At 36.0% G+C, this 27,302-nt stretch overlaps 1 long non-coding RNA gene across 1 annotated transcript; it reads left to right on the forward strand.

The window, feature by feature from the left end:
• The first annotated feature begins 21,790 nt into the window (after window positions 1–21,790).
• On the forward strand, window positions 21,791–26,809 carry LOC127691189 (uncharacterized). Its single transcript, XR_007979218.1, has 2 exons — window positions 21,791–22,039; window positions 26,750–26,809. It is a non-coding gene; the product is annotated as an uncharacterized LOC127691189 (long non-coding RNA).
• The last annotated feature ends 493 nt before the right edge of the window (window positions 26,810–27,302 follow it).

Genomic DNA, 27,302 nt, shown 5'->3' on the forward strand with positions numbered 1-27,302 from the left:
TCTCAAGAAGACTAGGGCTATATCGGCAACAAAAATTTGGACTATAAGGACTTAAGAATTAGAACAGAAATGTAGGGTTTAGGAAAAGGGTTTAGAGTTGGAAGGACTGCAAGTGTAGTGGAATATGTTGAAACATGTATCAAAACTAAAGACTAATAAAAATTAAATAGAACAGTTGTAGTTTTGTGGTTCTGTCTTCTAGACCTACTTTGTATCAGCTGTTTTTTATTTTTTTTAATTTCTGCTCTGTTTTTCTATGTCATTGTCCCCAGTCAGCCTCTCTGTGTCACTGATTTAGGTTTTTGCTTAAGTGTGATAATTGACTTAACAAATTCCAGTTACTTTTTCTGCTCTAATTCATTCTTTAGAATTTCATTAAGAGACTTATTTGCTAAAAACACATCCCTGATCAAAATCCCTAGATCCCATTAACTGGAAGGAACTGTGGCCTTACCCATGTTTCATTCATACCATTACCTCAGGATTTATAATCATTCTAAAAATGACCATGGCTCATGTGTTCACGCTCACACAATTTTTTTCTTGTAAATAACCTTTTTGGAAATAATGTGTTCTCTACACCCCAATTTGTTAAAATGCTTCCTATTTTGCGAGACTGGTTCAGAGAAAAATAGTTTTATTGCTCACTGAAATGCACAGGGAAATTCCATCAAGATAAACCATGTATCAATCTTTCTTTTGAAATCAGTCCAATTTATCGCTGTTACAGAAATCAATTTTCAGAACTCTAGAAGTTATGCTTTCATGGGTTTCTGCAAGACAAGGTTGTGTGTGCAGTGATGAACTTCTAATATAAAGATTGTGCAACTCAATATTTAACCTAATTCCCATTGTTACCTTAATATAATAGCAGTTCCAACTTTTGTTTTATGAAACATTTTAAATATAGATGGTCTCATTTGATAAATATGATGAATTTCCTTCTGTTCCCCAAGCTTCACATAGATAATCCTTATACAAACATTTCAAGTATGATTCTTGAATTTCTACATTTTAAAATGAAGGAATCAAAGATTTAGATATCTAAATGTTACCTCTACTTTCACAATTATAAATATTATATATGTAACTATGAAATTGAAGTGATAAGTGATGAAATGGTTTAGAAAGAAGTGGTTATTTCAAATTCATATTCTCATTGGAGCCATGAGAACCACTGCGGTATGGGACAGATGACATAATACATGTTAATATTTAGAACAAAGAGAATTCCAGTCACTCTTTCACTTTCAAGGAGACAGCAAGTAAAGAGGATTTAAAGCATGCTTTGTTGAAAGGAAAGAGTGAGTAGCAAGTACTCCCTGGGAAACCTAAAAGAAGGTAGGCAACAAATCTATACCATTTCTAAGCACTGATCTTTGAAAAATCCTATTTCAACACCATGGAACCTGAAGTGTATATCAAGTGATAAGATTTGAAAATATATAGAGTCCTCTTCCAATATGCAGACTTTCACATTTCCTCAAAAGTTATATTTTTCTCAGTAATCAGATATGAACCTCAAGATACAAAATAGCAGACAGAATAGGGTAAGAGTGTAGTATAATGGAAATGTATAATCCAAAATACTATTATTTAATCTCAGTACTGATTTCATGAAGTGACTCAGTAGGTCACAGACCTAAACATGACAAACATTTGTTATCCATAGTTTTCATATTTGTATTAATATTAGTTTAATTTCCAAAACTTTACACTTGTAATGCATCCCCTACCCCCTCTCACATGCATTTGTGCATGTGTGTGTGCACATGCACACATGTTTGTGTGTGTGTTTCTGTGTCTGTATATCTGTGTCTGTGTTTATAAGTTTTGTCAACTATGGTGTGGAAACCTAAAATGATTTTTATGAATCTTAAAATTTGTTTATCATATGGTACTATGTTCTAGAATACATCTCAAGAGTTTAAGTTTTTATTTCCACATTTCTTAATTAAAGATCATGAAAAATCCTATTATATCAATACTTAGATTAAATCTATAGTATTATGGATTATAGTATATATGACCTATGTGAATAAGGGAAATTAAAATAAATGTATAGTAGTAATGTATTTCATCTTCAGTTTTATGTACTTATAGGTATTTGATTTCATTCTATCATATGTTCCCATGTTCAAGGTATCTGAATAAATGTTAGTTAGCCTTAGGTCTAAAGTATGATCTTCAATGTTTGAAAAGAAAGGCAAATATGCACACAACTCTAAACAATGGAAATATTTAGAGGGGCACATTCTAAAATACATGTTTGATTTTCCAATCTAAAGAGAAAATCCATTTGTTACATGCCAAAAATTAAACCTGAAATACTTTTGAAGGTTTTTTTTTTTTGTTTGTTTGTTTGTTTCGTTGGTTGGTTTTTGGTTTTTTGAGACAGGGTTCCTCTGTACAGCCCTGGCGGCCCTGGAACTCACTCTGTAGACCAGGCTGGCCTAAAACTCAGAAATCTGCCTGCCTCTGACTCCCAAGTGCTGGGATTAAAGGTGTGCACCACCACCGCCCAGCTACTTTTAAAGGTTCTTAAGCCCTCCCCCTCAAAAATGGTCAATAGTAGTCTTTGGGGAAAGAATTCCTGCTGTGCATCAGCTACTGATGTAGAAAAGTTTTACTTGACACCACAGTCTCATAAACCTCCTTTATCCAGCTGTACATAAAAAGCAAGAAATGGTTGTACCAATTTGCAACCCCACCAGCAGTGGAGGAGTGTTCTTTCTCCACATCCTTGCCAACACCTGCTGTCTCCTGAGTTTTTAATCTTAGCCATTCTGACTGGTGTAAGGTGAAATCTCAGGGTTGTTTTGATTTGCATTTCCCTGATGACTAATGATGTTGAGCATTTTTTAAGATGTTTCTCTGCCATCTGAAGTTCTTCAGGTGAGAATTCTTTGTTTAACTCTGTACCCCATTTTTTAATAGGGTTATTTGGTTTTCTGGGGTCTAACTTCCCGAGTTCTTTGTATATATTGGATATTAGCCCTCTATCTGATGTAGGGTTTGTGAAGATCTTTTCCCAATTTGTTGGTTTCTGATTTGTCCTTTTGATGGTGTCCTTTGCTTTATAGAAACTTTGTAATTTTATGAGGTCCCATTTGTCAATTCTTGATCTTAGAGCATAAGCTATTGGTGTTGTGTTCAGGAACTTTCCCCCTGTACCGATGTCCTCAAGGGTCTTCCCCAGTTTCTTTTCTACTAGCTTCAGAGTGTCTGGCTTTATGTGGAGGTCCTTGATCCATTTGGAGTTGAGCTTAGTACAAGGGGACAAGGATGGATCAATTTGCATTTTCTGCATGCTGACCTCCAGTTCAACCAGCACCATTTGTTGAAAAGGCTATCTTTTTTCCATTGGATGTTTTCAGCCACTTTGTCGAGGATCAAGTGGCCATAGGTGTGTGGGTTCATTTCTGGATCTTCAATCCTGTTCCATTGATATGCCTGCCTGTCACTATCTGGCCATTCCTCAGAAAACTGGGTACGTCACTTCCAAAAGATCCTGCTATACCACTCCTGGGTATATACCCAGAGGATTCCCCAACATGTAATAAGGATATATGCTCCACTATGTTCATAGCAGCCCTATTTATAATAGCCAGAAGCTGGAAAGAACTCAGGTATCCCTCAACAGAAGAATGGATGCAAAAAATGTGATGTATATACACAATGGAGTACTATTCAGCCATTAGAAACAATGAATTCATGAAATTCTTAGGCAAACAGATGGAGCTGGAGAACATCATACTCAGTGAGGTAACCCAGTCTCAAAAGATCAATCATGGTATGCACTCACTAATAAGTGGATATTAGCGTGGAAAATTGGAATACCGAAAACATAATCCACACATCAAATGAGGTACAAGAAGAATGGAGGAGGAGTGGCCCCTGGTTCTGGAAAGACTCAGTGTAGCAATATAAGGCAAAACCAGAACAGGGAAATGAGAAGGGGTGGGTGGGAGAACAGGCGGAGGGAAGGGGGCTTATGTGACTTTTGGGGAGTGGGGGACCAGAAGGGGGAAATCATTTGAAATGTAAATAAAAAAATATATCGAATAAAAAAAAGAAAAACAAAAAACAAAAAACACAGAAAATTAACAAGTTATTTGATAAACTAAATGAAGTGATGTAATATTTTTCTATTTGTCTCAAATGTCACAATGTTACATTGTTCTAAATTTTCTCAATAAATATATCTTATTGGGAGACTTAGAAAAAAAATCAAGAAATGTTGGATCTGGATGCAAAAAAAAAAAAAAAGAAGAAGAAGAAGAAGAATTTATGAGAGGGGCAGGAGTGACGGTTCAGAGGTTAAGAGCACTGACTGCTCTTCCAAAGGTCCTGAGTTCAAATCCCAGCAACAACATGGTGACTCACAACCATCCATAATAAGATCTGGCGCCCCCTTCTGGTGTGTCCCAAGACAGCTACAGTGTACTTATATATAATAATGAATAAATATTTTAAAAAATAGAATTTAAGAGGAAGAAGAGGTCTTTAGAAACTTTCTATTATAGAGATCAAATCAATGCCTCAAGCATCTGATTCTACTTTTTCATATTTGTAGGAAATTTTTCTCCACCTAGACATGTTGTAACATTAAATATCTTCACACAATTACCTGCATCTTAGAGAGTAACAATCCTCTTCATCTTTCACTGTTGGCACATGTGTATCAACCGCTCATGTTTCCACTGTGGTTTTAATTTCTCCTGCTGCAAATCATTATTCCATGAATATCTCAGACAGATTATATCCCTTCTTCACTCATTCAAGTTGGGATACAATAACTAGAATTTAGGAATGAAAATTCACCAACCCCGTGATTTCTTCTACTTTGGTTTGGGTTTCTGTGATAAAAATATCACAATCCAAATCATTGGTTAGGAAAGGGTTTATGACTCCTTACATGGTTCCATCAGTCACCAATTCAGGAACTTAAAAACAGACAATGAAATAAACACCATGGCAGAACCCCATTTTCTAGTGTGCTTCCTGAGGCTTTTCTCAGCATCTATTCTAATAGAGCCAAAGCTCACCTGCTGAGGCTGAGCCCACTTTGTGTCAAAAAGTCATAAGAAACTGCCAGTCTCAATTATCCTGAACCCCTGAAATCTCTCCCACACTAGATCACCAACCAAGCAGCATACACCATCTGATATGAGGCCCCGCCCGACATATATGCAGCAGAGGACTGCCAATGCACCTATCTGGAGGCCCCAGGGAATGCATAGGTCTGGTGGTGTGGGAGGTGGGTGTGTGGAAGGAGGAAGTATGGGATGTGGAACAGAGGGTTGACCTGGAGAGCAATAAAATCTGGAGCATAAAAAAAAATAAGAAAGATACAAAAAATGGAAGTGTATAGGATTGGATCAGGTGAAGACATGAAATTTTTAAATACAAGTTGTGGTAAATAATGATTACTAAGGAGCATGTAATGTTTTTAAATTGTTCAAGGTATATTCAGTTCATGAGATCACCAAGTAGCATCTGATGTTAATACTACGTGTGCTACATACAGAGAGGACCCATTTGTTAATCAGTAGTAAAGAAATCCAATTCTGGTATGTTGCTTCATGCATATAATTTGAAAGCTCAGTGTGGAGAAGAGGGTCTTGTGAGCTTGGGGACAGTGTCTATATAGGGCCAAGCTAGAGGACAGATGAGATGCAATCTCAAACTCCTGGCTAAATGAAGAAGCACACAAACAAAGAGGTAATAAATCCATATTTTCCAAGTCCTAAGTCCTTTAATTAGTCTTGAAGATTTATGTTTTAGTCCCATAGTAGTCGAAGTCACTATCATCTGATAAAATTGAATATATTTAGCAATTTTCTTCCAATATTCAAACCTTTAAGATTCTTCGAAAGTTATATTCATACCAACTGAACAAGAAAAGTCTTATAGGTTATAGAGGAATAATTATGAAGAAATTTATTAATACAAAATTTAGTACTTTGGATGAAAATAATAAAAAGTTAATAAGAAAATCAATTTAGATATTTAGATATTTAAAGTGTGTATCAAGTTTATTTTCAAGCAAAAGACCTAAAATAGAAGTCATCCCTGGAAAAAATTATATTTTCAGTGATATTTATCCTCATGCCCCCAAATTGTCAACTTCTAGTAGCATGAATAATATTTCTAGTTTGCACATTCTGTGAAAATACAAGAATGGAAAGATTAGGAATGTATATCATTAATACTATCCATGCTTTCTTATGCTCAAAGAATAGATAATGATGTCTTGCCTAAATTGAAATGCAGTCTTAAAATAATTTTTCATGTAAATATTTTATTTCAATAATCAAAAAGGCATTTTACCAGCTATTTCTAAAGGATAAAAACCCAAACACACAAGAAGAATGAAAATGAACTATTTTTGAATGCATGGAAAAATACGCAATAGCTGTTCTTGATTATCATTGTTAAATCCTTCTGAAAATCCACTTTATTGAGCAACTAGAATAAGGCTATTTAACCCACTGAAGTAAAGGAGTGTCTGGAGAAGGCAACAACAATGAAGTACGAGTTTTAACATAATTCTGGAAGTTGTAGTTTCAGTGTAATGGAGTTGATTTTATATAATTCTAACATCATAATTATGGACACAGAAATATTGTTGGGGAATGTTGGCTAACACCTACATTTTATCTACTACACAATTATTTCCTAAGATTAAATATATTCTATAGCTAGTAATAACAAAAATCTATAATTAAAAATTATATAGCTTATAATAATTCTGCTTGTTTTCAGTTTTCCTGTATACACACACACACACACACACACACACACACACACACACACATATCATAATTGTTGTCGCACAACTCATTATGTAGAGGTTAATTCAAATCATAGCCTGGTAATTTATTGTTGATGAAAAATAATGAGAACTTTTGCTATATATAAAATGAGAATAAGGTTATATAGCTTTCTCAATTTCAGAAGACTCCATTCCAGACAATAAAGGAAACAAAGTCTTCAAAAGTCTTACCTAAGTATCTACCCTGAGCATTACAATAAGGACCAGCCTGGAAAGATTCACCTGTTGGTACAATGGTGTCATGAATGTAATAGAGGCAATACTTATTATTTTCTGATATAAATGATGGACTTCCACACATGAGGGATATCATGGCTGATACTACAATTCTTGCCAGGATCTCATTGCTGGGAGGCAATTGGCCCTACTGGAGAATCTACTCTTGGTGATTTTCTAAACTGACATAGTTTCAAATTACCCTATAAATGCTTCCCCTTATATCCATTGGTTAGATCAGTTATTACCCCTCATCAGAGGGGATTGTTTCTTCTTCCCCAGTGGGCAGAGATCACTTCAGAGGCCTATGACGACCTTTTGTGCAGTGACTAAGTAGTTGTGGTCTGCTCAGATAATGGAACATCTACTCCACATACTCTCTACCAAAGCACAGTGAACATTATGCAAGAATGGAAAGAAAGACTTTAAGATCCAGAGAGCAGGCTATTTTTGAAGAGTAACTGCAGCAGTGTGACTCTAATTGCCTTAGCTTTACTGAGAAAATGCAACTTTTTCACAGGGATATTTTCTATCAGCAACATGTATACGGTTCTACTAATTTTGTCTTTTTGTCGTCAATAATTTTTCTTGGTGAATATAGTGGCAGCTGTTACTTGTAAGTATTGCTGAATAATGCATGCTTTTCTTTGTCTAGAATAATATATTTACATATCAGTGCTAATGTTTTAAGATTGTATGTAGCATGACAGTAATTTTATAAAATTTTACTCAAAATACTTAAGAAAGTGTTCATTTTCCTTTGTTTATACATATTCATAGTCCTCTCTGGATTTCTCAGTAAACAGTCATAAAAAAGGAAAAAAATAAGGTGTTCTATATATTAACTTAAATTGCATAAATTTAGTTTAAAAACCGTATTTTAGAGCTAGGTGGTTTGTGCATACTCATTAAATCCCAGCTGTATCTCTGAGTTTGAGACCAAACAATAAAGAGTGACTTCCAGGGCAGTCAGGGCTATAGAGAAAAACACTCGCTCAAAAAACAAACAAACAAACTCCCCCAAAATTGTATTAGTATTATTGAATTTAATATCTACTCTATGAGTCTTATCACTAGCATTGGTGTATGAATGTGCCTTTTTAACTGTTTCATGTATGTAAATTATGGCTTACAAATTTTAAGAATGTTAACTTGGTAAGTCCTCACATGAATACCATGAGTTTCATGGTTTCATGGCATACAATGAAACCAGGCCATGGTTTTCATTGTATATCAATGATCTGATGAGATAGTTTGTGTTACAAAAAAAAAGTCATATATTTCTGTCTTCAGTTAATCATGTGCAAGATTTTAGAAAATGCAAAAATATTAAGAGATACCTGAATGGAGTCAAAAGGAGATATTACAGAGTGCCAATTCTTGGTATACCCTGTAGAGGAGATAATAGTTATTCCATTGTTGAACAAATACATATATTTATATCCCATTTCAGCCCAATGTATGTCTGTCTATAGGTTATTTTGAAATTTGCAATTTTACAGTGAGATTTACAGTTTCATGGTATCATAAAGTAAATGTAAATCAACGATAACAGTAATGTACAATGTAGAAAAGGAATAAGAATTGATTTTATGAAACAATTTTAACCCAAGCAGAAGTTATTTTGTTACAGACTATGAATCACACCCTTATAATTTTGACAAACAGATATGAGAAATCATTCTCTAATAATTAATTCTATTAACCTTTAGACATGAAATATCCTATGGTCAGGAGAAGATCAGAGGAATGTGGAAAGTCAGTAAATCAACTGCTACAAGACTCATTTGGTAAGGAGTTTATGACAAGTATTCAGACAGTATTGCTCCTATCATTGTGATACTTAGTATTTTGTAATTTCTAAACTATCTATGTTGATTATCTATGTCACTCATTATAAATACAAAATTAAAAGATATAGAATTTATCTCGGACAAAAACATAAAAAATACAGAGATGTGACAAATTTGGTCCATTTTAAAATTACAGAGTAGAAATTCTTACTGTGAACAAATGAATGATTTGAGGGAAAAAATTATTTTAAAAAGCAGCATCAACCATAAATAGCAGATTTGTAAATTCCTTATGGAATGTTATTACTAAAATTAAAGCTATTTAGAAAAACGTGACATGGTTCACAGTTATCAATGTCCTCATTATAGAGTTGTCTCTTCCTTACACCTCAATCAACATGTAGCTTCACTAAGGCATTGATTACACTGAACTGATCAGGTCAACAAACTGAGACCTTTGTTTCATGCATGTCACTTTCCGCCACACTCTCAGTGATGTGTGGCTAAAGCCTCATATCCCTTTTTCCAATATATGTCAGTGTCTCATGGAAGCTATTCCTGATTGTTCTATCATTGTATTTACCTTTGATTTCCTTAATAATGTTTATCAGGATCCAAAATCTTTACATTACTGATTAACTGCAAGAGTCTATTCTGACTAAAAATGTGCAATTAATTTCTCAAGGAGCACATGAATAGAGAGATTTAAGCACTTATATTTATAAGCAAGTTTATCATCAAGACCACACATCAAGGTTTGTATACATAATTAGTGGAATTATAATGTTAAATTCTGAAAAAAAAAAACCCTGCTTACTTCATTATAGTGTGAAGCCAAGGTGAATAGGTGTGACTTATAAATATGCATAATGAAGCAATGTTTCTAAATCATTTCAGGATATTATTTGTCATAAATAAAATTTACATGGATCAAAACTGAAATAACAAGCACATATTTCTTAAAATATTGTATATAACCATGCATAAGTATGTTGTTAAATAGTGATGTTTTAAATATGTGATATTCTATGTGAGGAAAAATAAGCAAGATATTTAATGTATGATTGGCAGAAAAATTTGGATTTCTAAACATGCTATGAAATTTGTCTAAATCATGTGGAATTAAATAATGTACTTGATACATAATTTTTCAATCATCATAATATCAAAATTTGAAAGCCATCCTGCAAAATACATAATCTTTATTCATAATGATGCAGTTTCTTATTTAAAATATCAATGCATTTTAAATTATCTAAACTCTAAAAAATTATATAAGGGTTATGGTTGATGAATATTAAGATGTGTCAGCAGTCTTCCAGTCTGCTTCCCAACCCTGGCCACATCAGCAGCCCAATACCCTTCCATAGCTTACAATCTATCTGGTTCTAATGAGGTTCACAGTAACCAAGGACAAAGGTGAGACCTTTGGAGATTTTCCCTCCAAAATTCCCATGCCAGCTGGCACACGCACAGAGACCAGCTAAGGAAGCCCTACCTGCACTAGCAAACTTCACCTTCCTCCTGGTCTGTTTCCCAACCAGGGCAACATCAATGGCCCAATGACCTCACATACCATACAGCCTGCCAGCCTCTCAGGAAGATTGCAGTAAACAGGGAAACAGCCTGCCTGCATACCAGGAGGTCTGCAATGACTATGGGCATAGGAGCTCTATGTGAACCAGGGGCACAGTCCTTCCAGCTTGTACCTTCATATACAACTAGGGAAGATCCTGTCCCAGAGCTCAGAGCCTACCTCTCTCCAGGAGAAGAACACAGGAGGTCTGACCTAACCTGAGACACAGGAACCCCACCCCCCACTCACAACCAGAGATACCACTGACAGCCTCCTAGATCAACTCTAATCCAGGTCACAGAGCTCTAAATGTCTCCACAGAGGCCAGATCCAGGAAGAGGCTCTGTTATCAATCTGTTATCAAGAGGGCCAGTTATCAATAGAGATAACCAGAAGGCAAGAGCCAAGCACAAGAACTGAAGGAATAGAACCCAATGCAATTTGGGGCCATAAGAACCCATTTCTTCTACTACAACAAGCCCTGGATACAGTGAAATGCCTGAAAAGTCAGATTCTGACCCAAACTCCAATTGTGTGATGATAATAGATACCATTAAGAAGGATATAAACAATTCCCTTAAAGAAATAAAGGAAAGCACAGGCAAACTGGTAGAAACTCCTAAAGAAGAAACAGATAAATTCCTTAAGAAATACAGGAAAGTATAATCAAACATGTGAGTGAATTAAAGAAAACAGTCTGAGACCTAAAAATGGAAATAGAAACAATAAAGAAAACACAAATAGAGGCAATCCTGGAGATGGACAACTTAGGAAAGAGGTCAGAAGCTACAGATGCAAGCATCACCAACAGAATACAAGAGATAGAAGAGAGGATCACAGGTGTAGACGATACAGAGAAGATATTAACACATCAGTTAAAGAAAATACAAAGTGTAAAAAGCTCCTAACCCAAAATACCCAGGAAATTCAGGACACAATGAAAAGGTCAAATCTAAGAATGGAACAGGAATGGAAGATGGTGAAAATTCCCAGATCAAAGTGCTGGAAAATATTTTCAACAAAATCTTTGAAGAAAAGTTCCCTAGCCTAAAGAAAGAGATGGTCATAAGTGTGCAAGAAGCATACATATTACCAAATAGATTGGGCCATAAAAGAAAATCCTCTCTTCACATAAAAAAAAATGCATGAGCAAAGAAATGATATTAAAAGCTGTAAAGGAAAAGGCCACATAATTCACCATATTACACTAGATTTCTAAACAAATACTCTAAAAGCCAGAAGATCCTGGACAGATGCCATCCAGACTCTAAGAGAACACAAAGGCCTGTCTAGGCTACACTATAAATTGATCATATCACAACAAACCCAGAAGAGATTCTTACACACATAGTACCACCTCCAGAAACAAAAATAACATCAATGGACATTCATCTATCTTTAATATCTCTTAATATCAATGGATTCAATTGCCACAAAAAAGACTGGTTATGGGATCCAGCATTTTGCTGCATATAAGAAACATAACTCAGTGACAAAGACAGCCCAAAGAAAAAAAGTTAGAAAAAAAAATTCCAAGCAAGTGGTCCCAAGAAACAAGCGAGGTGGCCAATCTAATATCCAGTAAAATAAACTTTCAACCAAAAGTTATCAATCGAGATGGGGAAGAACATTTCATATTCATCAAAGGAAAAAATCCACCAAGAGAAAGTCTCAATTCTGAACACCTGTACTCCAAATGCAAAGGTGCTCACATTCATAAAAGAATCTTTACTATATCTCAAAATGCATATTGGACCTCACGCTGCTACTATTACTACTACTACTACTACTACTACTACTATTACTACTACTACTACAACTAATAATAATAATAATAATAATAATAATAATTGATAATAGGTCGACCTCATAGAAGACCCGCAGTCTCAAGTTACCTGGACAGCAGTGAGCTCCCAGAGACTGAAACAATGACAAGGCAGAATATATTGGCTGGTCTGAAGCCCCAGGCACATATATATAGCAGAGGACGGCCTGATTTGGCCTCAGTAGGAGAAGATGTGCCTAATCTTAGAGTCTTGAGGCCACAGGGAAATGGGAGGCCTTGTGTGATAGAGCACTTTCTGGAAAGTAAGGGGAGGAGGAGTGGGTTGAGGAACTGTGGAGGGGGCAATGGCTAGAATGTAAACCTTTAAGATAGATAGATAGATAGATAGATAGATAGATAGATAGATGATAGATAGATGATAGATAGATAGACAGATAGATAGATAGATAGATAGATAGATAGATAGATAAAGTAATGGGGTGGTTGGTTAAGGATCAAGTGTAGGGAGAGTTAGGAGAGAGGCCAAAAGGACAGGAGAATGAATGAAGATCAGAAGATGGAAGATTTGAGAGCATAGGGGATTATCATAGACCTGCAACTGGGGAGAGTGGCTCCAACACTTAAGATATAGAAACTGAAATAACTACCTCCTGTAATCAGGGAGGAATCCCTTTTCAACGCACCCACAAAACTTTTAAGACAAAATTTATATTGTCTATAAGAAATACAGTGACAAAGTTGGAACAGAAACAGGGACGGCAACCAATAAATAGCCCAAACTGTAACCCATCCCGTGGGCAAACACCAATCCGTGACACTATTAATAATATTCTACTTGCTGGTTTTGGGTGTCAACTAGATACAGGCTGGAGTTATCACAGAGAAAGGTGCTTCAGTTGGGGAAGTGACTCCATGAGATCCAGCTGTGGGGCATTTTCTCAATTAGGGATCAAGAGGGGAGGGCCCCTTGTTGGTGCTACCATCCCTGGACTTGTAGTCTTGCATTCTATAAGAGAGCAGGCTGAGCAAGTCAGGGGAAACAAGACAGTTAATAATATCTCTGCATCAATTCCTGCTTCCTGCCCTGTGTGATTTCCAGTCCTGACATCCTTTGGTGATGGAAAGCAATGTGATTGTGTAAGCTGAATAAACTCTTCCCCCCTACCCCTGCATCTTGTTTCTTAGTTATGATGTTTGTGCAAAATAGAAACCCTGAGTAAGACTTTGTTAGGCTTGCTGACAGGAGCCTAGCATAATTGTCCTTTGAGAGGCTCCACCCAGCAGCTTACTGAAACAGATACAGAGGCCCGTAGCCAAACATTGGATGGAGCTTCAGGACTTTTCTAGATGAGTTGGGGGAAGGAATGAGGGCCCTGAAGAGAACAGAAACACAACAGGGATACTACATAAAACCAGATACACTGAAACTAATAGAAGAGAAATTGGGAAAGAGACTTGAACGCATGGGTACAAGAAAAAATTTCCTGAACAGAACACCAATGGCTTATGCTCTAAGATCAACAGATAAATGGGAACTCATAAAATTTCAAAGCTTCTGTAATGCAAAGGATACTGTCAGTAGGACAAAAGAGCAACCAATAGATTGGGAAAAGATCTTTACCAACCCTATATCCAATAGAGGGCTAATATCCAATACACGAAAAGCCTTCAAGAAGTTAGACTCCAGAGAACCAAATAGCCCTATTTAAAAATGGGGTACAGAGCTAGTCAAAGATTTCTCAACTGAGGAATAGCAAATGGCTGAGAAGCATTTAAAGAAATGTTCAACATCCTTAGTCATAGGGCAATGCAAATCAAAACAACCCTGGTATTCCACTTCACATCAGTCAGAATGGCTAAGATCAAACTCTCATGTGACAGCAGATGCTGGTGAGGATGTGGAGAAAGAGAAATACTCCTCCATTGCTTGTGTGATTACAACCTAGTACAACCACTCTGGAAATCACTCTGGCAGTTCCTCATAAAATTGGACACAGTACTACCTGAGTACCTAGCTATACAAATCCTGGCCATAAACCCTCCCAAAATGCCAACATATAACAAGGACACGTGCCCCTCGATGCTCATAGCAGCCTTATTTTAATAGACCAAAGCTGCAAAGAGCCCAGATATCCCTCAAGAGAGGAATGGATACAGAAAATGTGTTACATTTACACAGTGGAGTAGTAACCAGCTATTAAAAACAATGGCTTAATGAAATTCTTAGGCAAATGAATGGAATTAGAAAATATCATTCCTGAGTGTGGTAGCCCAGAATCAAAAGAACACACATGGTATGCATTCACTGATAAGTGGATATTAGCCCAAAAGCTCAGAATACCAAACACAATTTACAGACCACATGAAGCTCAAGAAGAAGGAAGACGAAAGTGTGGATGCTCCAGTCCCTCTTAGAAGAGGTAACAAAATACTCAATGGAGGCAATATGGAGACAAAATGTGGAGCAGAGACTGAAGAAAAGACCATCCAGAGACTGCCCCACTTGGGGCTCCATCCCATATACAGTCACCAAACCCAGACACTATTGTGGAGGCTAGGAAGTGCTTCCTGACAGGAGCCTGATATAGCTGTCTCCTGAGAGCCTGAAAAAAAAAAAAAAAAAAAAAAAAAAAAAACAGAAGCAGATGCTCACAGCCCACCAGTGGACTGAGCACAGGGTTTCCAATGGAGGAGCCAGAGGAAGGACTCAAGGAACTAAAGGGGTTTGCATCCCATAGAAAGAACAACAATATCAACCAACCAGACCCCCCAGAGCTCCCAGGGACTAAACCACCAACCAAACAGTACACATAGAAGTACCCATGGCTCTAGCAACATATGTAGCAGAAGATAGTCTTTCTGACATCTCTGGGAGAAGAGGCACTTGGTCCTGGGAAGACTTGATGCCCCAGTAGAGGAAGGCCAGAGTGGGGAGGAGGGAGTGGGTGGGTGGATGAGGAAGCACTCACATAGAAGCAAGGGGAGGGGGAGGAAAGACAGGGTAGGGGTTTCTGGTAGGGAAACTTGGAAAGGGGCATAACATTTGAAATGTAAATAAATAAAATATCCAATAAAAATAGGCAATCTTCCAAACTGTGATGCAAAGAAATAAAAATTAATACAAATGTTAAGTATCAGTGTGTTCAACTCAGATTTAAGCACTGCATCTCTCTAGTGTTAAGGTTATTCTTTTCTATTAGTCATGTGATCTGGTTCTTCTGCCTTCATTCTTTTCTGTGCTCTCATCTCTTTGCCATCACTTAAGCCTTTACCTGTATGCATAAAGTGTTGTAGAAAGAGAGAGTTTGCTAGGTTAACAATGCTGCATCATTCTTTTTCTCTGAGTTTTAATAAAGTTCTTTAGATTTAAAAAATCTGTTAGTAAGCTGGAGAAAATAAATTAAAGTCTATTGTAAATAGTAAATTAGCTTACACTTCCTATTTATAGAAATTAAAAACTCACCACTTCATAAAGATTATCACAACACCTCTGACTTCCTTGCAGAACTCAGCTACCCTCAACGATTAGATATATATTATTTCTGATCAATTTCCAGGTATGCAATTCCTAAACTTTCAATGACACCACAATATTTATCTCTCATGTCATGATGGATACCTCCTCACTTAAAAGAAAACTTTGATTTTTATCTAACCTACATCTCACTTCCATCAACCCAATACATTGCTTTGTAATTTCTTGGTGGAGGATGAATAATAAATGATTAAGTTTATTTTCTATAAAATTATTGGATTTCAAGGTAGATATAATTTTAGATTAATATAAAGGTTAGTAGAGGAAAGTAATGAAGTTTGGATGGACTATAGACTCTAGATTATATCAATATTGATTTACTTGAAATATAACAAAGTATCGTGAAAAATGTGATAAGCTGTTGGTAATCTAGGTGATATAAAGAACTTGGAGGAATATATCTGATTATCCAATCTTGTTTTTAATTTTAATTATTAGTCTCTTTACATTCAGCATGAACTGGGTCTGTGGATATAAATTTTGACACTGACAATTAAATGCTTTCATAGTTAAATTTAAGTCACAGTTTCTCAGTATGGTAAGGAAGAAACTCAGTGTGGTGAGAGAACGTTTGCTATGTGTGTTTGTGTTTGACTTTTTTTGCAAAGTTAGAACTGTTTGTTCCATGTTTTTAAAACTGATCAAAATGAGATTATGTTAAAACGTATCCCTCAACAGAAGAGTGGATGCAAAAAATGTGGTATATCTACACAATGGAGTACTATTCAGCCATTAGAAACAATGAATTCATGAAATTCTTAGGCAAATGGATGGAGCTAGAGAATATCATACTCAGTGAGGTAACCCAGACTCAAAAGGTGAATCATGGTATGCACTCACTAATAAGTGGATATTAACCTAGAAAACTGGAATACCCAAAACATAATCCACACATCAAATGAGGTACAAGAAGAAAGGAGGAGTGGCCCCTGGTTCTGGAAAGACTCAGTGAAACAGTATTCGGCAAAACCAGAACGGGGAAGTGGGAAGGGGTGGGAGGGAGGACAGGGGAAGAGAAGGGGGCTTATGGGACTTTCGGGGAGTGGGGGGCTAGAAAAGGGGAAATCATTTGAAATGTAAATAAATTATATCGAATAAAAAATAAAAAAAACTGGTAATTTCATGATGTGATAATGATTGTATAATACGTTTTTTCTACACCTTTTGTTTGATGGATAAAGGAGAAATATTTTTATATCTTTGAATGCTTATAAGCAGAAATTTTGATGAGCTGCTTCAGAAAAGATTCTGAATTCTCCATATTTCTAAAACTGTATCTCTCTTGCTATTTTGTAAACCAGTCTCTGTTCATGTTGCCCACAACTATGAATCAAGTGGAGCACATTTTTGTTTTGTGGTTTTCTGTTATTCTCTCTTGAGTTATACATCAAGCACTTGCCAAAATCACATGGAAGCTAAAGAAGTTATATGAGTAAAATATATGATTGTTCTAAATGGTATAAATGTGAAGGTTAGATAGGGCCTTAGATCAATTGCATTTAAAAATCAGGGTTAACAGTGAACTTACTAAGTCATTGATTGTGTGTGTGTGTGTGTGTGTGTGTGTGTTTGTCCATGGGTATGTATGTGTGTGTGTGTTTGTCCATGGGTGTGTATTGAAGTGTTCATTTTATATGGAAGATGAGACAGATTTTCAAAGAATCATTTAAAAATAATTTCTTGTAATCTCCAGATTTGTATAATTTTATTCTAATTAAAAATATAAAGGTGTTGAGAGCTATTCTTTTTCATGATTAGATTATCAAAATTGACTTCATTATTGATTTCTAACTGTCTATGTAAAACTCTTTATTTATAGTGCTGCCTGAGTTACATGAATAGTTATAAAAAGTTTTATAGCTTATAGGAAAGAAGAATATGTCCAGTGATACCTAGGATTCTAATTTGGATCATTGGCACCTATTTGTTGTGAATATTAAAGGCATGTAATTTACAATATAGATGAAATCAGAGAAAACTTGAATAATATTGATTTTGATAGATTTTTTTTGAGAAATGAGTTTATCTAACCAATGGAATAATATATAAAGTTTAATTATGAAGACTAAATATTTAATGTAAAGATCAATGGAAATGCTCTACTGAAGAATGATAAGTGTTACTCAGAACAAATGTATGAATGTAGACACTGCAGAAGAAGAGATTCACAAAGGTCTGGTGTGCTAATTAACATTCATTATGGAGTTGATGTATTTAGATTCATCGTGAATTAAAATACCCATGAAGGTGTTTAGTAATATATCTCTACGAACACTTAACAGATCAGGGAAGACTCAGCACCTTGGATGCAGGCAGTACTATACATAGGCTTGATTCCAAATTGAATCAAAACAAGAAGAAGAGGTGAATTACACTGTGTATCATTCATCTCTCCTAGGTTCCTGACTTCATACTCAATGTGACCAGCCACTCACGCTGCCCTGTCTTCCCCATCATGGTGGACTCTACCATATAAGTTATCCCTTCCTTATATTGCCTTTGGTAAGTATTTTGTCAGTCAACAGGTAGAAATTTATTTATCATAGCATGTTAAAGTGGCATTTCTCCTTTTTAAATGATGCCTCAATGAATAAAGGCTCCTATAACTAAGCTTGGCAATCTGAGTTTAATCTCTGGGGCTTACGTGGAGGAATAAGTGAATCTACCTAGTCCCATAGACTGCCTCTGACCTCCACATATGTTCTGGGTTATAAGCATGCTTACATTCTGATGCACATTTATAAATAAATAAAGTTAATAAAATGATATCTCAAGTGAAGAAAGAGGAAGCAATAAAAATTCAAGAAAATAGGGTAAAATGACTGCAGTTACAATTTAAAGCAATATCATTTTTATATGAAAATTCTTAGAAAATTCTACTATGGCAACTCTGAAAGTTACATTATTATCATAAATGTTAGTGAAGAATGGTTTTAATTATGATTTTAACTAGAAGATTTGGTTAAAATGTATGTATTGAAACTGTTTTGAAACCTTGAGATGAGGTATCTAGTCTGAAATAGAATTTCAATGACTGAACATCCAATAAAAATATATAATCAATTAGGTAAAATATTTAGTAAAAGAGATAAAATGTTTATTTATTTTGACTGCAGGAAAAATTATGACATTCTTCAGTAAAGTAGTTTTGCTGAACGAATAGTAAATTTTGATTATATCAAGCGAAGCATCAGGAATAATAGCATCAGTAAAAATGTATTTTCATACAATAATATGAATTAAGAGTAAATTTAAAGGCATTATGTTGGAGGCTTGGGAAGCTTTATTTGACTTGTATGCATAATGCTATTGTTTCTGTGCATTATGCAAATGTTGATTTCTGAGACCCCATATCTGGTTGCAGTTCTTATTCTTTGAATCTCCTGTCTCAAGGTTATGTAAACATTGCTCCCCGAATTATTTCCTTATTGGTCAAGGGAGAGAATAGGACTAGACTTCCTTTCAGTCAGAAGATGGGGAGAATGAAAGAGGAAGGAGGGATTCAGCCATGAGGGGAGAGTCCAGAAGATATCAGAAGAAAACAGCTGGAGCAGAGAAAGTAATAAAATGCAAGTATCTCAGGGATTTTGACTGGGAGGTAGCCAGATTAGTTTTGAGAATTAAAATAGATTAATACTGGTCAGCTGTTCTGCCTTAAATAAATAAAGTAGTCCTATCTCAATTATTTAGCACCTAGGCAAATTAAGTGAAACACCAACTTTTATAAAATTTCCATACATAACACCATAATCCATAACAGCATAACACCAAAAAGCACCATAACAGTTACACACAGACTTTGATAATAATCACATCATGCACTATAAACCTAATAGCCAGAGACATAAATGTAATAATTGAACACATCAAACAATGTGCAGCAATCTAAAATATGTTATAGTTCCTATATATTTTCATATTTTACCAAGGCAAAATAATAAAACATAAACAGCAAAGGCGGATATTTTCATATATTGTCATGAATATCAAGCAAGAAAAGGTATTGGCCTCTGAAAGGATTTCACAACTTTCCCATTTGAAGTGATTGGTGGACAGTTCAAAGCACAGCCAGCAAGTGAACTGAAGGAGTGAAGTTCAGTGGCAGATCACAGGACTTCCCTAGAAGCATAGTGCTTCCCAGAGACAGCAGTGCAGTTGAGCTGAGGGATACTACATCTAGCAAGCATGGGAACGTTTGGGAAGAAATCTAAACACAGCCTAGAAGAAAAACTTCACTAGAAAAGGAAAAAAAAATCATCGAATATAAATACCAAAGCAAATAGGACACCTTACCTTATTCCAAAAGCCAGATGGGGTACAAACATGTCTTCTCCTTAATGTAATATGAACTTGAGCATTGAGCACTGGATAATTTTTATTCCAGATTCAGCACCATTATGGAAACACAGAAATTGTAAAAATCAATACACAATTAATCCAACTCTTAAGCAATTATACAATTTGTAACTAAAATAAGAATCAAATTTCTCTCATTAAAAAGAACGCAACCTGGGGTGATGCTTGAATAAAATCTCACATCTTTAGGTGGAGGTAGGAGGATAATGAGTTCAAGGGTGACCTGGATGACAAGAAAAGACTGAATTATAAACAAGAGATATAATGTGAGCACTATACGCAAAAATTATGTTAGTAAAAATTGAACTTCTTAAATGTTCTCAAGAGACAGGAGTTGTCAAATTCGAAAACCATATTCAGAAAAATTCTTTTGAAATTAAAAAGCATATTGTTAGGTAGTATGAAACTAAATTAATTATTGCCCTCAGAAAAGACTAAAAAACAATAGTTTTATATTCACACCTGTAAATCATATTTGTATGTTTTAAATGCCAAGTAATTCATCTCTCTGTGGAAACTGATAGTTGTTTTACACAGATTAATTTAGTTAGGAAACCAACTGCCCATTTTTAACTGAGAAACCAGGTTGCAAGTACAATGTGCTATTTGAGTATCTATGCCAGCTGAAGGGAGCAAAGTCCCACCCAGCTGTGATTGATGTGCCAACAAACCAGTTACCGTTTTGTCCTCGGGTTTAATAATTTGTTAGGTTAGCTTCTTTAATTTGACAGGATACTTTATTTATAATTACTGGCTTGCTATGGAGAAATCAACTCAGGTAAAATTAATAAAATCTGGTGTATGAGGATGGTGGAAAGGTTATCTACTGTAACATTATTGAGGTTGACATGAAAAACTAGCCTATAATACACAGCTTACAAATTTCAATACACATTATTCATAGTTCTGGAGACCAGGAAGTTTCGGAACAGTACAACAAAAGACTCAGATTTAATGCATTGATCATTTCCTTTTCTACTGAGAATTGTGTTTGTTTGTTTGTTTCTGTAACAGCAATGAAATTCAGAGCGTCAACAGGGAAATCTTTAAAAATGTATATTCTAATCATTGGAAAATACAAAATAAACTGATAGATTTTCAAACGCATATGACAAGGCAAACTTAAAATATGATGGCATGAATAACTTTAGATTTACACAAACTGAGATTCTAAAATACATTTTTCCCAAATAAAAACAGTCCATGTTCAAATGCTATCCCCATTTTCTTCTATGAGACCTTTAAATGAATATTAGTGCTCCTTAGATTATTCAAAATAATAAAAAAATTGGGACTGATAGCAAATTCCTTATATAGCACAATGCAATTCTTAAACAGAAAGCAGGAAAAGGCGAGAGAAAACAAATTATGAATCAACATCATTGATAAATATGGAAGCTAAACTTCTCAATAACGTACTTTAGAACCTAATCCAACCACAGACAACCAAGAATATCTACCATGACCTATGAAGGTTCATTGTAAGAATTCAAGTATGATTCTACATACCCAAGGCTATAACAGGTTTACAACACATAAACTGACTCAAATTAGAAATCACACAATTTTCTCAACAGATAAAAAGAGACCTTTGACTATTGCAGCATCCTTTGTAATAAAAGTTCCGAGAAACTAGCAATAAAAAGAATATCCCTTAACATTAAAAATAAAGCTATATACTGTACAGAGCCATATTGGGGCAGTCTTGCACTTGGTCAGAGTTTGACTTTGGTCAAGGTTAACTTCTCCCAGTTAGCCAGGATTCTGCTCCACCTAGGGTGGAGTGCACGTAGTAAAGGTTAAGTTCATTGTTCTTCCTGGTATAGGGATTCCTGAATTAAACAGGTGACCCACCCAGCTGCCGGAGCAGTCAAGACGAAGACCTCCAAGAGAAGCTAGACAACTTCCACCGGAACTCAGCCTGGAGTCTGGGGGAAGGGTTTGCCCGAACTGTTAAAAGGTCCGGCGCCATTAAAGTTTACGGCTTTGATCAGTGAACATTGACTTAGCCGTACTTTCTTTTCGCCGCTCTTCCCTATGACCCCAAAATTCTCTCAACAGGTAACCCAGTTTACATGTAGCTGCTGGCGGCTACATAGTGGCGCCTGAACGTGGGAAGACCTGGCACGAGAGAATTTCTTGAGGTAGCCCTATCCAGCGAAGCTTCGTGGAAAAGGTGAAAATTAATGGTGTCCGCACGGTAAGCAACATAGAGGGCAAAACTAGCGCTAGTGAATTCGTGTCTATGGTTGTGAGTGCAGGAATGGATACAGTTTTTCAAGCATACTGCGTGGACCCAGCGCAGGACTGCTTGGGTTGATAAGATAGGGAAATATGGGGAAGGAATTTGGTAGGCATTTGCCCAAAGCTCGTAAGAGCTGATTTCGGCGAAAAGAAAGGGGTTTTTAAAAATAGGCATATGTCCACAGCTTCTAAGAGCTGTTTAAAGAGGAAAATGGATGCAATTGCTTAACAAGCACGCTTAACTTTCTGTGTATCTTTCCGTGTTTGTCCCGGTGCACCGACTGTCTATGTGTATGTTTATGTCCTCTCTGTGTCTTTGTGTGAATGACTGTTTCATGTTAAAAAGAAAAAATTGGTAAAGATTACATCTGCTGGTAACCTTTTGAGCTAGCCACAGTTTGTGTGGGGATTGATTCAAAGCCACGCTGCAGCAGCGTAGCTCACTCACCCAAGACAGAAACATGGCTGGGGAAAAAGCCGCTCTTAAAAGCCCAGAAACCTCGAGATTTGGGAAGACTTTGGTTTGGCTTGTGAAATTCATCTAGTCGCTTTATACTTGTTTCTAATTGGTTTTAATGATATAAGGCTTTACATTTCTTGACTAAAGAGTTATAAATTAATTGGTTATTATGTAAAAGGTATAGTGTTATTAAGAAAAGGTTAGTTTAAAACTGGTGATTCAGTGTTAGAGCTATCTTAACTAACTACACGTGGCCTAACGCCACTCATGCTTTGTTCTTGTTTATAATTGGATTTAAAGGTATATTTTGCATGTCTTGACTATAGAGTATTGGCTTAAGTCACTGCACATGATTTAAAAGGTATAATGTTATTAACAAAAGTTAGGTTAAGGCTGGTAGTTTAGGGTAGTCGCCATTTTGAACACGTGGCATGATGGTTAAGGCTGGTAGTTTAGGGTAGTCGCCATTTTGAACACGTGGCATGATGGTTAAGGCTGGTAGTTTAGGGTAGTCGCCATTTTGAACACCACGTGGCATGACGCAATCCAGGAAATACAGGCCTTTGGGACGCTCCTAAATTGGCATGGTGTTTCATGTGAATCTTGGCCTGGAGATTAGACTTAATGAAGATTAAGATTTAAAATATTGTCTCTTTAATAAGTTACACTGTTATACACTTGAACATAAGAACTGGCATACAAACCTTGTGCTGTAAATATGTGTTTGCCATTAATTTTAAAGAAAATAGATTGTTTAAAATTGAGATTTGCTTCCAAAATTACAATTGTGCTCTAATATTGCAAGAAAACATTGAGTTACAATAAAAATCAGTGTGTCATTAGCTCCAGTTTTCAGTTTGCAGGCTCGTAATTGTTAACATTTTGTAATTAAGATAATTTTGAGAGTGATACAGCTATGGGTTTTAGGGGCCCATTGCCACTTTTCCACAAGTTTATAGGCTACAATGGTAGGAGCAAAATTTAACCCTCCAAAATTAAAAAGGAGATCTCAGTGAAAATGTATTTGATATCAAGCAGGTTCCTTTGACCGTGGAATTACAGGTTTCTTTTGTTTAATCCTCAACTTCCTTGTAGGTTTGGTTCTGGTCTTAGATAAAAGGCTCAGATTAGAAGATATTTACATTTGAGGAATCTCATACAAAGTCCTTGCCAAGGACTCAAGGTGGATCCTAGGGCAGATAAAAAAAATTTACATTTGAGTTAATGCAAAGCTTAGAGCTGCCTCAGGGGAAGCTAGTGAGGAAGTTTTGAGAAATTGTTTCCGCCTTACAGGCCCCACCTAGGGAGTGTTTGGCTTTAAAAAAAAAAAAAAAAAAAAAAGGTTTTTGACTTATCCAGGTGTGGGTTAAAATGCAGTTCAAATCTATGAAAGGTCAAGGAGGCTATAAAGGCATTAACATTTGGCCTGTCTACTCCCTATAAAATTATTGTAAATTTAAAGGGTTGGTTTTTTACTTTACATTCTGATAATTATAAAAGCATTTGCTTCTAATTTTAAAGAAACAACAAAGCAATTTCATTAGAAAGTTTTTGCCTCAAGGAATGGCTAACAGCCTTATGTCCTGTGAGAAAAAAATGTTTGTCTCTCTTTCAATACAAGAGTTAGGATCTTACATTTTTCAGTCTATAATCATAGAATGTTTGTTACAGGCCCTTGCTCCTATAGACTTTTAGAATTTTTAGGTAAATGGCTTTCAAAGGTTGTTAAGATATATTAATTGGCTTTATCTTATTTACCTCATTTTAAGCTTGCCACAGAAGGTCTTAAACCTCTGTTTTCAAGGTAGGAAACGTTTGTTCCTTGCTTCAAGCAACAATCAAATTTATTATTAATGGTTGGTCTATTACATGGCAAGCATTTTTAGGCAAAATTAATAATTGTTATCCAAAAGATAATTTGTACTATCAGATCACATGTTTATTCCTTTAAGTTTCTCCCTGCTTCAACACAGATACCTGAATTGGGTGCTATAGCAGCTATTTTTAAGATGTTAAAGGTCAAGCTTTTAATAATAGTAGATATACATAGCTCATGGTCTATAATTGCTTAAAATTGGTCCATTTTTAATACTGCTAATTCTTAATTTCTACAGTTTATACAAATGTGATTCAAATTTCTAAGAACAAAGGATATGTTCTCTAAATGACTGTCCTTTAGGTATTTGAAATAATTTTATATTTTGTGCACATCAAATTGTAAAGATTTGTTCTTGATGTCCTCAATTTCTACCTCTACCATGTAATGGTGTTAATCCTAGAGGACTTAGTTATTACAGATAAATGATATTCATATTTCTAATTTAAAAGATTAAAAAAATATGTACATGTGACTAATGATTCATTTTTAGGCTGTCTAGTTGCAACTGCTCTAACAGAAAAAGCAACTATATTTTATATAATTACATAGTTATTGCCTATGTTATGGTTTATACTTTGTGTTCCAACTTAAATTAATAAAACAATATCTTCTTGGAAGAAAGAAGAGAGGGGAAATTGTGTCCCTGTGCATATAATTTAAATTATGCTTACATGTTTTTAAGAAAATTTTAAAATTTTAAAATTTAGATGCCAAGAAACTCCTTGCTAAATGTATATGACATCTTGTAATTAGACATATTGATGTCTAGGTGAAATGAAGGAATTCACTTACTAACATATGCCATGATCCTGATTTAATATTGGGGGAGAAGGCATGTCCTCTGTTTTTTCCACAGAATGCTGCAGAAGATATGCTGATTGTGCTTGCTGAATGCCCAGACCATGGTAACATAAGAGCTATATTGGGTATATGTTCTTGACTTACCTCAATTGTTAAATGTCCCAGGTTAGATAAATTGCCTAGCTTCAAGCTTTTAGACTTTGTGGGACAGAACATGGAGACTGTTATGCTAGCTTAGGAAAAATTAATTAAGAAGAGTTAAAATGACTCTTCTCCTTATTGTGTTCAGCTGACTCAACCATAGACTGGTCTAGAAATAATTCCAATATTGAAGATTCCAATTTTGAAGATGGCTAACAATCTTCAGCCAGCTGTGTTAATTTAACATATAGTCTCCACTTTTCCTGAGAAGTAACAGCTTAATTCTTGATTCACAAGGCTACCTCTCCCACCTCAGAGGCCAAGCTTTGGATCCTTAAAGTTGTTAATTTACAACTGAATTGGATACTTCTGGGACAAGTTAATCCTATTCCACCTTTAACTCTAGACCTTGTCTGTTAAGCAGACTGGCTGTCTCCACCCAGGCTCACCTGGATGGAGAGATTACATGTCTGTTAAAGACACTTGCAGACCCCCCTGGCTTCAAAACTTACACAAGTGGATCTCCAAAGAGGGAGCCACATAGAACTCAGATCTATGTGTGTTTGTTTATGAACAAACATGGGTACCAGCGAGACGTGCGAGGCAAAGCACTGCATGGGGAGGTGAATTTCTGCTTCTGAGTCCCCAGGAAGTACACCTAATTGCATAGGGGTTAACGTCGAGAGGCTGTCCTTAAAATAATAAGGGAGCCTATTACCCCTCCTCTGAAAAAGACGTTATACAATATTTAAGAGGAATTACGGTCAATGCTTCCCCTCCTGGTTAAGGCCCGCCTTCTTATGAAGGATATTTATCCACTTGTTTTCTACCTCCTCGTGTTCAAATTAATAAAAAAAGGGAGGACATGTACAGAGCCATATTGGGGCAGTCTTGCACTTGGTCAGAGTTTGACTTTGGTCAAGGTTAACTTCTCCCAGTTAGCCAGGATTCTGCTCCACCTAGGGTGGAGTGCACGTAGTAAAGGTTAAGTTCATTGTTCTTCCTGGTATAGGGATTCCTGAATTAAACAGGTGACCCACCCAGCTGCCGGAGCAGTCAAGACGAAGACCTCCAAGAGAAGCTAGACAACTTCCACCGGAACTCAGCCTGGAGTCTGGGGGAAGGGTTTGCCCGAACTGTTAAAAGGTCCGGCGCCATTAAAGTTTACGGCTTTGATCAGTGAACATTGACTTAGCCGTACGGTCTTTTCGCCGCTCTTCCCTATGACCCCAAAATTCTCTCAACAGGTAACCCAGTTTACATGTAGCTGCTGGCGGCTACAATATACGGCAATGAAAACAGTCTCATAACAACTGTGGAATGTTTATGACTTTTCTCTGAAATTAACAATAAGAAGCAAGGTTGTTCACTTCCTTAGTATTATTGAGTACAGTACTCATATTTTAGCCAGAGGAATAGGAAATAAGAAAAAATTAAAAGGGATGAGAATGGAAAGAAATTATCACTATTTGTGAGAGATATGTCCCTTCAAAAGATCTTGAGGAGGGCTTTGTGGTGGCTCAACTAGAGAAGCAAGTGCCACAAAAATTTGAGGACCCAATATCAGATCCTCAGAGTCAATACAAAGCAGGGGGTGTCAGTCTTGTTTGTAATACCAGTGTTCATACAGGTAGATGGGCAATGGAGACAAGAGAAACTCTGGTAGCTAGCAGGCAC

This window comes from Apodemus sylvaticus, chromosome 8 (genome assembly GCF_947179515.1).
Source record: "Apodemus sylvaticus chromosome 8, mApoSyl1.1, whole genome shotgun sequence".
In the NCBI taxonomy this organism is placed as follows: Eukaryota; Metazoa; Chordata; class Mammalia; order Rodentia; family Muridae; genus Apodemus; species Apodemus sylvaticus.